This window comes from Hypanus sabinus, chromosome 8 (genome assembly GCF_030144855.1).
Source record: "Hypanus sabinus isolate sHypSab1 chromosome 8, sHypSab1.hap1, whole genome shotgun sequence".
Classification (NCBI taxonomy): Eukaryota; Metazoa; Chordata; class Chondrichthyes; order Myliobatiformes; family Dasyatidae; genus Hypanus; species Hypanus sabinus.
The window spans coordinates 129,006,026-129,019,979 of NC_082713.1; the positions used below are offsets into that span (position 1 = coordinate 129,006,026).

Genomic DNA, 13,954 nt, shown 5'->3' on the forward strand with positions numbered 1-13,954 from the left:
ACACACTCATTCACAGAAGTTTTGATGAAGTCAGTAACAACTGTGATGTTTTCATGCAGATTTGAAGATGAATCCATGAACATCATCCAGTCCACCAACTCAAAGCTGTAAGCTTCCTCTGCCTGCCATGACCATCGCCTCCTGGTCCTCAGCACTGGTACTGTGGACTTCAGTCTCTTCCTACCACTGGGAGTAGAATAACAGTCAAGTAATCTGACTTTCCAAAGTGCAGGAGTGGAATGGCATGATAAGCGTTCTTGACGACAGCATAACAGTGGTCAAGTGTGCTGGCTCCCCTAGCTCCACAGATGATGTGTTGGTGGTAGTTGTTCAGGCCACCAACATATCATAGCTGGCCTGGGAAAAATCTTCCACAATGACAGGGAAGGCATCAGGATGTGCAGTTTCATGCCTGCTGATTATTTTGCTCAGATCCTCTAGAGTCTGCTTAATGTTCCCCGAAATGGAATGCACACTGCTACCAGGATGATGGTGGAAAACTCTTCAGCAGACAAAATGGATGACATTTGACTGCTAGATTTTCCAGGTGGATGAGCAGGACTGAGGCAGTGCCACCACGGCTGTGCACCACAATTAGTTAATTGTATACTCCACCTCCTCTGCCCTTAAAAGACCAAGCTGTCCTTCATTTGTGGAGAATGGTGAAGCCATCAAGCAGCAGTGATCCATACAAAATGGTGGGAGTGAGCCATGTTTCCATGAAGCAAAGTATAGAGCAGTCCCTGATGTCCCTCTGAAACAGCAATCTAGCTCTGAGATCCTTCAATTTTATTTTCCCGAGACGGTACACTTGCCAGCAGGATAGTCGGGAGTAGAAGTTTGAAGCCTCTGCATTTCAATCATAGCTGTAGACTAGTGTTCTATCCCTGCTTCCACTTACTTAAAAGGGAACTCCACTCACAACCCAAGCCTGCCATCTGAGGTTCGTTGATTTGCGTATTGACAGATTTTTAAAACGTCTTAAAACTATCCTGATTTCTAAGTACGCATGGCAGTGAGTGTAAATTTCTGCTGTAGTAGTCTTAAATGGAAATGTTTCATGATTTCCATCGGAGCTGCATGCAAACAGTCATCACTTAATGGTGCCATCTTGAAGTCTATAGTTCACTGAATGTGTCAGGCAGGATAGTAAAGAAGGCATGTGGCAAATCAGGACATAGAATTGAATTGACTTTGTTACTTACATCCTTCATATACATGAGGAGTAAAAATCTTTATGTGATGTTTCCATCTAAATGTTCAATGTGCAATTTATAGTAATTTATGGTAAATATTATGTACAACAGGACAGTCAATATAACACAGAAATACAATTGTATGAGCGTGAATTAATCAGTCTGATAGCCTGGTGGAAGAAGCTGTCCCAGAGCCTGTTGGTCCTGGCTTTTATGTTGCAGTACCGTTTCCCAGATGGTAGCTGCTAGAACAGTTTGTGGTTGGTGTGACTTGGGTCGCCAATGATCCTTCGGACCCTTTTTACACACCTGTCTTTGTAAATGTCCTGAATAGTAGGAAGTTCCCATCTACAGATGCATTGGGCTGTCCGCACCGCTCTCTGCAGAGCCCTGTGATTGAGGGAAGTACAGTTCCCATACCAGGCAGTGATGCAGCCTGTCAGGATGCTCTGAATTGTGCCCCTGTAGAAAGTTCTTAGGATTTTGGGGCCCATACCTTACCGCCGGTATGTACAGACCACGTGAGATCCTCGGTGATGTGGATGCTGAGGAACTTAAAGCTGTTCACCCTCTCAGCCCCAGATCCATTGATGTCAATAGGGGCTAACCTGCCTCCATTCCTCCTGTAGTCCACAACCAGCTCCTTTGTTTTTGTGACATTCAGGGAGAAGTTGTTTTCTTGACGCCACTGTGTCAGGGTGATGACTTCTTCTCTGTAGGCTGTCTCGTTATTATTTGAGATTAGGCCAATCAATGTAGTATCATCAGCAAATTTAATTAGCAGATTGGAGCTGTGGGTGGTGAAACAGTCATGGGTATACAGAGAGTAAAGGAGAGGGCTTAGGACACAGCCCTGAGGGGCACCTGTGTTGAGGGGCAGGGCAGAGGTGAGGGAGTCCACTCTTACCACCTGCCGGTGATCAGACAGGAAATCCAGGATGGTTAGGCTGAACTTGGAATACTGTGTGAAGTACTGGTTGCCACACTATAGAAAGGATGTGAATGTGCTGGACAGAGTAGAGAGAAGGTTGCCTATATTGCATCTGCCCTGCCCTTGCCCATTCACCTAGGCTGTCAACAAAACAAATGATTTGCTCATTGCTATAGGTTGAATCTTCCTGGCCAGAAATGGAATGCTATATTACTGCAGTGCTTATACTTGACCATAATATTCTACTGGATCTCATAAACACAAGATTTTCTGCAGGTTATGGAAATCTGATGAAGAGTCTCGGCCCAAAACATTGACTGTTTATTCCCCTCTATTGATGCTGCCTGACCTACTGAGTTCCTCCAGAAACTTGTGTGTGTTACTCTTCTGGAGGTACTGGGATAGTGAAAGGCGGTGCAATATATAAATGCAGATCTTTCTTAATTGAAGAAAGATAGGGTTTTTAATCAGAGTTTGGCAATTTTATTCAAGGCAGCAAAAGCAAAGAAAGCCACTCTATTCTAGTTTATATAACCAAGTGCCAGAGAAGACGACGACACAGTCTCTCCACCAGACAGAGCTGCCATCCCAGAGACAATTGTGCTGAATCACTGCTGTACACCCTTTAGAGCAAGTATATCTTTATTACATTGGGAGAAAAAAAATTGTATGTAATACTCCAGTGTGGTCTCATTAAGGCCCTGTATGATTATAGCAGGATTTCTTTCCCCTGAATGCAACATATAATTTGCCTACGCCTACATGTGAGCTTTCAATAACTTATTTACAAATTATCCAGATGTCCTTCAACATCAAAGTTACTCTGTCTGTCACCATTTTAAAATTACTCTGCATTTCTGTTTTTTTTCTGCTGGTGAATAATCTCTTTTTTACATAGTTCTTTATCATCTGAGTTGTTGCCCCCTCACTCAGCCTCTTCCACCTTCCCATGGTGCTTCTTTGTATCCATATCACCTCTCATGTTCCACTTAGTTTCATATTATCAATTAAAAATCGCTATTCATCTTTTAACATTAGAAAATTAATTAATATTATTTATACTTGTTCATCTAAAATACCAGAATGTGTTATTTCTTTAGATGCTGAAAAACCATTTGATAGAGTTGAATGGCCATATTTATTTACTACAATGCAACAATTTAATTTTAGTTCAAAATTTATATCATGGATTAAATTAATATACCATAAACCTTTAGCTTCAGTTTTTACCAATAATCAAAGATCTCCTTTTTTTCAGCTATTTCGTGGTACAAGGCAAAGTTGCCCTTTAAGTCCTTTACTATTTGACATCGCTTTAGAACCGTTGGCTATCGCTATTCGTGAATCACCTAATATTCTGGGTATTACCCGTGGGGAGAGGACGTATAAAGTATCATTATATGCTGATGATTTGTTATTATATATATCTGACCCTGAAAGATCTATCCCTGCTATTTTGTCTTTGCTTGCTCAATTTAGTAATTTTTCTGGTTATAAATTGAATTTTAACAAGAGTGAACTATTTTCATTAAATATGCAAGTTCCAATTTATAAACATTTACCATATAAAATTGTTAGATTATTTTACTTACCTAGGTATTAAAATTACTAAAAAACATAAAGATTTATTTAAGGTTAACTTTTTACCTTTAATTGATCAAATTAAGCAATTTGCTATTAGGTGGTCTCCACTATCTTTGTCATTGGTTGGTAGAGTTAATGCTATTAAGATGATGATACTACCTAAATTCTTATATTTATTTCAAGCATTACCAATTTTTATTCCTAAAGCTTTTTTTGATACTATTGACTCTAAAATATCTTCTTACTTGTGGCAAAACAAAAATCCTAGATTGGGCAAAAAATATTTACAGAAGCCTAAAAAGGAGGACGGCTTGGCTTTACCAAACTTAAGATTTTACTATTGGGCAGTTAATATACGGTATTTAATATTCTGGACACAAGAATTGACCACTACTTGCCCACAATGGGTAAATTTGGAATGTAAATCTGTGCAAGATTTTTCACTGATTTCAATCTTAGGATCTTCACTTCCTTTCTCTTTATTCAAATTGAATAAACAGATAACTAATCCTATAGTCAGATATACATTACGAACTTGGTTTCAATTTCGTAAATTTTTTGGTTTGAATAAATTTACTTTATCATGTCCTATAATATCTAATTATTTTTTTCGGCCTTCATCTGTGGATCAAGCTTTTCTTTTATGGAAAACAAAAGGTATAACATGTTTTTGTGATCTGTTTCTGGATGATAACATTATGTCCTTTGAACAGCTATCTAATAAATATAATTTACCTAAAACCCATTTTTTTAGATATTTTCAAGTTAGAAATTTTTTGTATAATGAGTTACAGTCTTTTTCAAAAGAATGTCCATTGGACATTGCAGAAAGAATTTTAACCCTTAATCCTTATCAAAAGGGTTTAGTAGCCATCATTTATAAGAAGATCATGAATTTACAGTCAGATGTATCAGAAAAATTTAAGAAGGAATGGCAAGAAGAGTTGCATTGTCCTATATCTACTGAGCAATGGGAAAAAATTTTATTATTGGTAAATTCGTCCTCTATTTGTGCTAAACATGCCCTAATACAATTTAAGGTTGCACATAGAGCTCATATGTCGAAGGATAAACTGGCTCGATTTTATTCTCATCTTAATTCAACCTGCGATAGATGTCATTCTGATGTTGCTTCATTGACTCATATGTTCTGGTCTTGTCCTTGTTTACAAAATTATTGGAAAGATATTTTCAGTATTATTTCAAGAGTTTTAAATATTAATTTCCAACCGCATCCTCTTACTGCAATCTTCGGTTTACCAATGACGGATAATAACCGTTTATCCGCTTCATCTCAACGAATGATTGCATTTGTTACATTAATGGCTAGAAGATCTATTTTATTGAATTGGAAAGAAATTAATCCTCCAACTGTATTTCAGTGGTTTTCTCAAACTATTTCTTGTTTGAGTTTAGAAAAAATTAGAAGTGTGGTTTTTGATCCTTCAGTTAAATTTGAAGAAACTTGGAGACCTTTTATTCAACATTTTCACATGAGTTGAATTGCCTTTTCCTAAACCTTACTTATATTATCCTTAATTATTTGGATGGAGATTCGGAGTTATTGGCACTACAGTATATGTACTTAATATTATTCAATGGCCCATGTTGGTTAGTGTTTTTTTTTTGGTTTTTTTTCCTCTCTTTTTTTCTGGGGTTTTTCTTTTTTTTCTCTTTTCACTTCTTTGTTCATTAATGTTCTGAGTTTGAGAGGTTATATATTTTTATTATTATACATCTGAAAGTCTATTTAAACTATTAATTATGTACTCTCAAACACTTTGTATTCATGTTTCATTTATGTTTGTTTAAAACTAATAAAAAAATTTAAAAAGAAAGAATAGTTTCATATTATCAGTAAACTTCAAAATTTGGTCTTCTCAAGTAAAACATGTTAATATAGATTGTGAACTTTGGGGCCTCAAGTGCCAACACCTGCTGTACCCTACTAGACATACAGTACACTCTCAATCTTTAGCAACAAACAAAACACTGGATGAACTCAGCAGGTCAGGCAGCTTCTGTGGAGGGAAATGGTTAGTGCATGTTTCTGGTAAAGACACTACATCTGGACTGAAAAATAAGAGGGGAGATAGCTAGCATAAACAGGTGATAGGAAGGGGAAGAACAAAAGTCATTCGTCGTAAAAAAGTACACCACAGAAACTGGCCCTTCATTACATCTAGTCCATGCCAAATCATTTAAGCTGCCTACTCCCATCAACCTGCACCAGGACCATAGTCCTCTGTACCCCATATTCCATGTACCTATCTAAATTTCTTTCAAACATTGAAATCGAGCTTGCATGCACCACTTGCATTGGCAGATCGTTCCACACTCTCAGAAATCTTTGTGTGAAGAAGTTCCCCTCATGTTCTCCTTAAACTTTTCACCTTTCATGATTAACCTATGACCTCTAGTCATAGTCCCACTCAACCTCAGTGGAAAAAGGCTGCTTACATTTACCCTATCTATACCCCTCGGAGTGGGCAAGTGATGGGTGGATCCCGTTGAGAAGTTGCGAATATGGGAGAGAGTGTGGTCAAAGAGCAGGATGACACCAGAAATCACAGAGGGGAAGCAGTGACAGGGAGGGTCTCAGAACTCCAGTCAACGACAGGAGGAAACCTCTTCAAAGTGGGTGTACCTTGAAGAGACAACTTCAGATCCACAACGTGGAGACACAAGAGAATATAGATGCTGGAATCTGGATCTCCAGCATCTTTCTTGTTGCTCCAGATTACAGTATCTGCAGTCCACGTGTACTCCTGCTCTTTGGTTTGTGTCTGTCATCAAGTTCTTAAATCCATGCTAATGTATTAATTCTAATTCCATGTGCTTTGACTTTGTTCAAAAACTTCCTTATCAAAAAACCTCTGAAAATCCAAATACACTCCCTTCACTGCTTTTCCCTCATCCACTTTATTTGATATATTGTCTAACAACTCCTACAGATTAATCAAACAGTAGTTCTCTTTCACTAATCTACATTGACTTTGCCAAAATATTAGCATTTTGATATCAGGGTCTTTATTTATAAGATGCCATGATTTTCCCAGATACCAAGGTCAGGCTAACAGGTCCATTGTTCCCTGTTTTCTCTCTCACTCCTTCTAAAGTATTGGAGCCACATTTGCTACCCCTTGGTCTGTTAGAACCACTGCAGAGCCTATGGAATTTTGGACGATTACAATCAGAACACACTATCTTTATAACCACCTCTTTCAAAACACTGGGATGTAGAAATTCAGATATTTTATTAAGAAATAATTTTATTTACAAGTTTACTTATCCCCTTCATCAGGAGAACAATCAGTGAGGATTGGAAACAATTATCTCCTCTCTGACAATCACCACCAGTGCACCTCAAGGATATGAGCTTAGCTGCTGCTCTACTCTCCCCACACCCATGGCTGTGTGGCTAGGCAGAGCTCATACACCATCTATAAGTTTGCCTACAACACAACTGAAGTCAGATGATGACAAGGGGGAGTATAGGAGTGAGATAGATCAGCTGGTTGATTGGTAATACAACAATCTTGCACTCAACATCAGTAAGACCAAGGAATTGATAATGGACTTGAAGAGGGGGAAGTTGAAGGAACACACTCTAGTCCTTATCAAGCGGGCAGCAATGGAAAGGGTGAATGGCATTAAATTCCTGGGTGTCAACATCTGTGAAGATTTATCATTGGCACAACGTATTGATGCAATTATGAAGAAGGCATGCCATGGCTATACTTGATTAAGAGTTTGAGGAGATTTAGTATGTGAGAAAGGATCTGGTGCTTTCCTGGCATAAATGACAAATAAACTTTTCTCGCTGGGTAAACCAACATTTCAAGGTCAAACTCTGCCATCTTCTTCAGGGATGATGCCTGGGGATGTCTAGTCTGGAAGAATTTATACCCCTGTATTCCATCCCTCCTTGTTGGTTAGTCTTCATCCAATTAGGTTTCTGCTCTCCCACCTTGTTTACAATCGAATTCCAGTTCTTACTTAGAGCGAGACCTTCGCCTTTGTTAAAATTATTTTCCTCTAGTTTTATTTCAATGGCTTCCTTACCAGGCGGTCCCAAAAGCTGGTGGCACGGCACAGTAGTTTTGTGCAGTCAAGGTCAATTCTACGGCCACTGTAAATGTAATGTTTTGGTCCTGCCGATTTCTTAAACCTCCTGTGCTCCTTGATGCAAGTTTCCACTGTGCTGATATATGCTGCTCTACATTAATAGGGAATCTTGTAAACACCAGCTAACCTGAGTCCCAGGTCTTCTTTGACCCACACAAGTCGATGACACCTTCGTAATGTGGCCTCATGGGCTCCAGGCACTCCAACTGGTCCACAACCATTACCTCAACTGGGATACTTTGGGACTAGTACATTTTGGCCCAATTAGCCAAAGTTTCATGAAAATCATTAAAAGGTATACCAAAGACAAACCACCATTTAACTGAGTAATAAATTACACATTTAAATAAAATACAGAACAAATTACAAGACTAAAAATACCGCCATACTACGCCGAAAGAAGATGGCGCCAGCGGACAATGTGATCAAGGGTGACATCCTCCAGACGGTTCACAAAACTACTTCTTTCACGTCCTCTTTTTCTTTCAAATGTGGTTCTGCTACTGTTAGAGTGTGTGATGTACATTTTGGTGGTGTGCTCTGGCGCTCTGTTGTCTCCGAGGGTGGTCCAATAGGCTTTAAGCAAAGATTGCGGCCTCGAGTCCAAGAAGACTGGAGATGGGGCATGAACCTACGATCGACTCCATTCCTCGTTGATTAAAGTACCAAGGAAGATTGAAATCATCGAGGGTGAGTGGGTGTTCAGTGCTGTCTACCAGCCTCTCGTTTACTGCTACTGGAGGAAGGTGTCTATATGTGTTGGCCTCTCCCCGACTCACTTGCTGTTCCAGGAGGAAGGTCCCTGTAGTTGAGTGGTCCCTCTCCCTTGATGCTGTTGGACATTCAGGTCCTGGGCAAGGTTTAATCGACGCAGTTTGAGGATAGGACTCTGAAGTTCACATTATGATGTTTTTCTGGTTGCTCCGTTTTTGTTGCTTATTTGGGTGATTTTGAATTTTGATGGCTTTCAGATGTTGAACATTGAGCTGAAATGAATACGTCTGGACTCTTTCGATTTTGTGTTTTATATTCTGTGTTTTTCGCTCCCATTTGCGCGATTTGTTTTGTTGTGCATGTTGAGGTTGATGCTTTCTATCGGGAAGGTGAATCTCAAGGTGTATACAGCATACAAAGATTGTTAATAAATGTACTTTGAATAAAACTTAGTTCCCAATAGCTATCAATGGAGGACTTAATTGCTGCTGTGTTCTTTTGATTGACTGTAAATGAACAAAATCAGCACAGACCCCTAGTGCAGATGATGGTCTGCCTTCATTGCCTTCCTGCATTAAAAAAAATCAAAATTATCAAAAATCACAGCTTTTGATAACAACTGTGTATCCATACTGTCTAACGGCCATTTCTGGCATTTCCAGGTGAAACCACAGTGAGCAAAACAGTTCTGAAATGCCTTACTGGTTACATTCTCGCCAACTATCAGTGACAAATATCACTGCTTTTAGAACACACACACACACAACTGACACTATTTAAAAACTGTTCACTCTGAGCATGATGTAGAGTGCACTCGACTGATGCTAGCTAGAAACTGTGTGGCAACAGTTCTGCCCCAATTAAATGACATAGAGTCCCAAATAAACAAAGGGAATCCTGGATATTTTCATGATTAGTTTTTGTTCTCTAAGAGTTGTCCCAAATAAGCAGCTGCCCCAATTAATTGACAGCCCAATTTATTGGAATCCATGATACATATATAAAAAATTAACTCAGTACAAAATAATGTATAATTAACCAAAGATATGCATGCATATTATATGCTGTATAGTTATATATTTACATTTTTATGTATTACACTGTATTGTTGCCACAAAAACAAGGTTCATGACATATGTCAGTGATAATAAACCTGATTCTGATACATTCAGAACAGTTAAATAATTCTCAAATTCGAACATGACTCTGTCCAGAATCCACTCTGTCCCCTGCGGTCGCCTTGAGTCCCATAAGGCCTCTAGAGAGCCAATGATACTATGTGCTCCCCCTCTCCCAGCAAACTTAGGCGTATTTGCGTGCTCAGAAGGGAAAGAAGACAGTTGGCTTGGCTGGAGTACCTGCCTGCACCTGTGAATGGCTGCAGGCCCATGGAACTACAGACCCAGTGCTGATAAGTGGTATTAGGCTCAGGAACAGCTACTCTCAAACAAACATCAGGTTCTTGAACGGACCTGCACAATCCTAATCCTCCCTCAGCAAAAAACACAATGGACCACTTCTCGTACTACCACCTTGTGTCTGACTGTGTCCCTTGCTTTGTACTAATCTCATGTTTTTACCCAGTCTTTTTCCCCCTCTCTCTCTTCGTCGTGTTGTATAATTTATATTCTGTATGATGTGTGTGTGATATGGTGCTGTAAGCAAGTTTTTCAGTGGACCTGCACCTCACCATACTTGTGCACATGACAATAAACTCAACTTGATGGGCTGAATGGCCTTTGTCAGAAACAACGCTGACATCAATATTTTCTATCACTGGGGTATAATGAATCCACATAGCAGTTTGCTAACAAAGATCATGAATGTGTTAGAGTGGAGCAGCACAATTGTGGGCCATGGAAATACAGCATATTGTGAGATATCAGTCAGACTCATGGACCCAGTAGCTCTGCGTAGAAGGTAACTGGTCTCCAGAGTGGAGGTAAGTTTTAGGAGTGAGGGACATGGGATAACAGAGAAGGCATGACAATGCTGCTGGAGTGGTAATTGTTTTATTATTGTTTTACACCATGCCTATAAAAGTCTTCATCTCCACCCTCCCCTCCGCCGCCTGGAAGTTTTCATGTTTTATTGTTGAATCACAGTGGATTTAATTTGGTTGTTTTGACACTGATGAACAGAAAAAGATACTTTCGTGTCAAAATGAAAACAAATTTCTACAAATTGGTCTATATTTATTACAATTATTAAAAACAAAATAATTGTTTGCTTAATTACTCACCACCTTCAAGTCAGTATTTAGTAGATTCTTTGGCAGCAGTTGCAGCCTTGAGCCTGTGTGGAACAGTCTCTATCAGCTTGGCACATCTGGACACTGCAATTTTTTCTCCATTCTTCTTTACAAAAAAGCTCAAGCTCCGTCAGATTGCATGGGGATTGTATGAAAACAGCCTTTTTCAAGTCCAGCCACAAATTCTCCACTGGATTGAGGTCTGGGCTCTGACTTGTCCACTCCAGGACATTAACTATGTTGTTTTTAAGCCATTCCTATGTAGCTTTGGCTTTATGCTTGGGGTCATTGTCTTACTGGAAAAAAATCTTCTCGCAAGTCGCAATTCTCTTGCAGGTTGCATCAGGTTTTCCTGCAGGATTTCCCTGTATTTTGCTGCATTCAGTTTACCCTCTAACTTCACAAGCCTTCCAGGGCCTGCTGTAGTGAAGCATCTCACAGCATGATGCTGCCACCACCACGCTTTACAGTAGGGATGTTGTGTTTTTGATGACGTGCGGTGTTTGGCTTACACCAATAATAGCGTTTAGTCTGATGGCCGAAAAGCTCAATTTTGGATTCATCAGACCATATAACCTGCTTTCAGTTGACTTCAGAGTCTCCCACGTGCCTTCTGACAAACTCTAGCCGAGATTTCACGTGAGATATTTTTCAACAGCGACATTCTCCTTGCCAGTCTCCCATAAAGCTGCAACTGGTGAGGTACCAAGGGAACTGTTGTATGTGCAGTCTCTCCAGTCTCAGCCACTGAAGCTTGTAACTCCTCTAGAGTTGCCATAGGTCTCTTGGTGGCCTCTGTCACTAGTCTCCGTCTTGTACAGTCACTCAGATTTTGAGGACAGCCTGCTCTAGGCAGATTTACAGCTGGGCCATATTATTTTCATTTCTTGATGATTGACTTAAATATACCCCAAGGGATATTCAGACACTTGGAAATTTTCTTGTATCTATCTCCTAACTTGTGCTATTCAATAACCTTTTCTCGGAGTTGCTTGGAGTGTTCTTTTGTCTTCATGGTGTAGTTTTTGCCAGGATATTGACTCATCAGCTTTTGGACATTTCAGATGCAGGTGTATCTTTACTACAATCAATTGAAACCCCTTGACTGCACATAGGTCTCCTAAAACAGATCTCTATTTAGCTAATTATGTGACTTCTAAAACCACTTGGCTGCACCAGTGATGGTTCGGTGTGTCATATTAAAGGAGGGTGAATACTTCAGCAATCAATTATTTTGTGCTTTTTATATTTGTAATTTAGATCACTTTGTAAAGATCTGCTTTCACTTTGATACAAAAGAGTCTTTTTCTGTTGATCAATGTCAAAAAATCCAAATTAAGCAGCCTCAAGTTCCTGGGTGTCAAGATCTGAGGATCTAACCTGGTCCCAACATACTGATGTAGTTATAAAGAAGGCAAGACAGCAGCTATACTTTATTAGGAGTTTGAAAAGATTTAGCATGTCAACAAGTACTCTCAAAAATTTCTATAGTTGTACTGTGGAGACCTTTCTGACAGGCTGCATCACCGTCTGGTATGGAGGGGCTACCGCACAGGACCAAAAGAAGCTGCAGAAGGTTGTGAATCTAGTCAGTTCCATCTTGGGTATTAGCCTGTAAAGTAACCAAGACATCTTCATGGAGCAGTGTCTCAGAAAGGCAGCATCCACTATTAAGGACCTCCAGCATCCAGGCCATGCCCTTTTCTCACTGTTGCCATCAGGTAGGAGGTACAGAAGCCTGAAGACACACACTCAGTGATTCAGGAACAGCTTCTTCCCCTCTGCCATCTGTTTCCTAAATGGACATTGAATCCATGAACACTAACTCACTTTTTTTTTCCATACACAGGGTTGCTGTTTCTGCACGTTTTAAAAAAATTATTCAATATATGTAATTAATTTACAATACTTGTTTATTATTTTTTCTCTCTCTGCTAGATTAGGTATTGCATTGAACTGCTGCAGTTAAGTTAACAAATTACACATCACCTGCCGGTGATAATAAACCTGACGCTGATTATTCTGCTTTATGGAAAGGGTGAGGAGAGAATGACCAGGGTACTAAGGGTCTTTGGTTACATTGTCTTCTTTCTATCTAAGTTTAGATAGTGGAGGGGAGGCTGGTTTTCCTGATGGATTAGCAGCGTTCACAATTCTACAATTTTTGAGGGCTTGGAATAAAATTGTTTCTCCTTCAACAGGTTTTACACAGTCAGTTGACAGCACTCTCCCTGTTGGTCCTGAAACTCCTGATTTCAAGACATACTCTAAGATACTCAGGGAACCGACACTTAAATGCATAACTGAGGGGATGATTTTAAACGAGTTGTTAAACTGGGGTACTGTTTAACCTCGGCTAGGTAGAAAAGTTCTTGTAGGACTGTTCTGAAAGGGAAGTTTACCTGATTACCAGCCCAAAATTAACCCTCCACGGCGACGCTAAAGCAGATAATCTGGTAGTTACCGTTTCTGTTTGTGAGACCTTGCTGCGTACAAACTGTTGTTTCCCGTATTGCCACAGCGCTTATTCTTTAAATATGGATGCCGAGCTACGCGACACCCTGAGCTGTGTAATAACAATTATTTCCAAAGCACTTCCTTTAAATTTTACTTCTAGAAATATGAACACTTCGAGGAAAACAAAATCTTTTAAAATTTCTCCACCGAACACACACGGTGCATTTTCACGCCGTCGAGCTGCTATTGTCAGTATCGGACGAAAAAAGACACCCGGCTCCCGGAGACAAGAAAACATAACAAATCAATCCTCAGCACGCATGATTGACTTCATCAGCCACCGAGCTTCGCAATCCACAACTTCCTGCCTTTATGTGACACTACCCAGTGTCTGTGTTATGGGAGGGAGTCCCTGTACAATAGCCCAGCACTGTTGCATAAAGGGTAACAGAGCACACAGCGGGTTTGGGGTCAGATCGTGCACTTTCAAAGGGTATGGGGGAAATCCTGCGACACACTCACTTCTTCTTCTTCTTCTTTCCATGCACAGTCCAAACATCCTGTGACGTCAGGATACAGGTGGGAGGGGCGGTCGCGTTTCCCGCGTTCCTCTCTTCCCTTATTTGGCGTTGAAACTGACATCATCGCCCTGATGCAAATGAGTTTGATTCAAGAGATTTCAAAGGCTCGCAA

General features: G+C 40.0%; 1 long non-coding RNA gene across 2 annotated transcripts in view; it reads right to left on the minus strand.

The window, feature by feature from the left end:
• The window catches only part of LOC132398417 (uncharacterized), a 56,217-nt gene that overhangs the window by 41,124 nt on the left and 1,139 nt on the right, over positions 1–13,954 (minus strand). For both annotated transcript variants that reach the window (XR_009513653.1, XR_009513652.1), the window contains exon 2: positions 10,796–13,910. This is a non-coding gene — a long non-coding RNA (uncharacterized LOC132398417). The remainder of the gene's footprint in view (positions 1–10,795; positions 13,911–13,954) is intronic.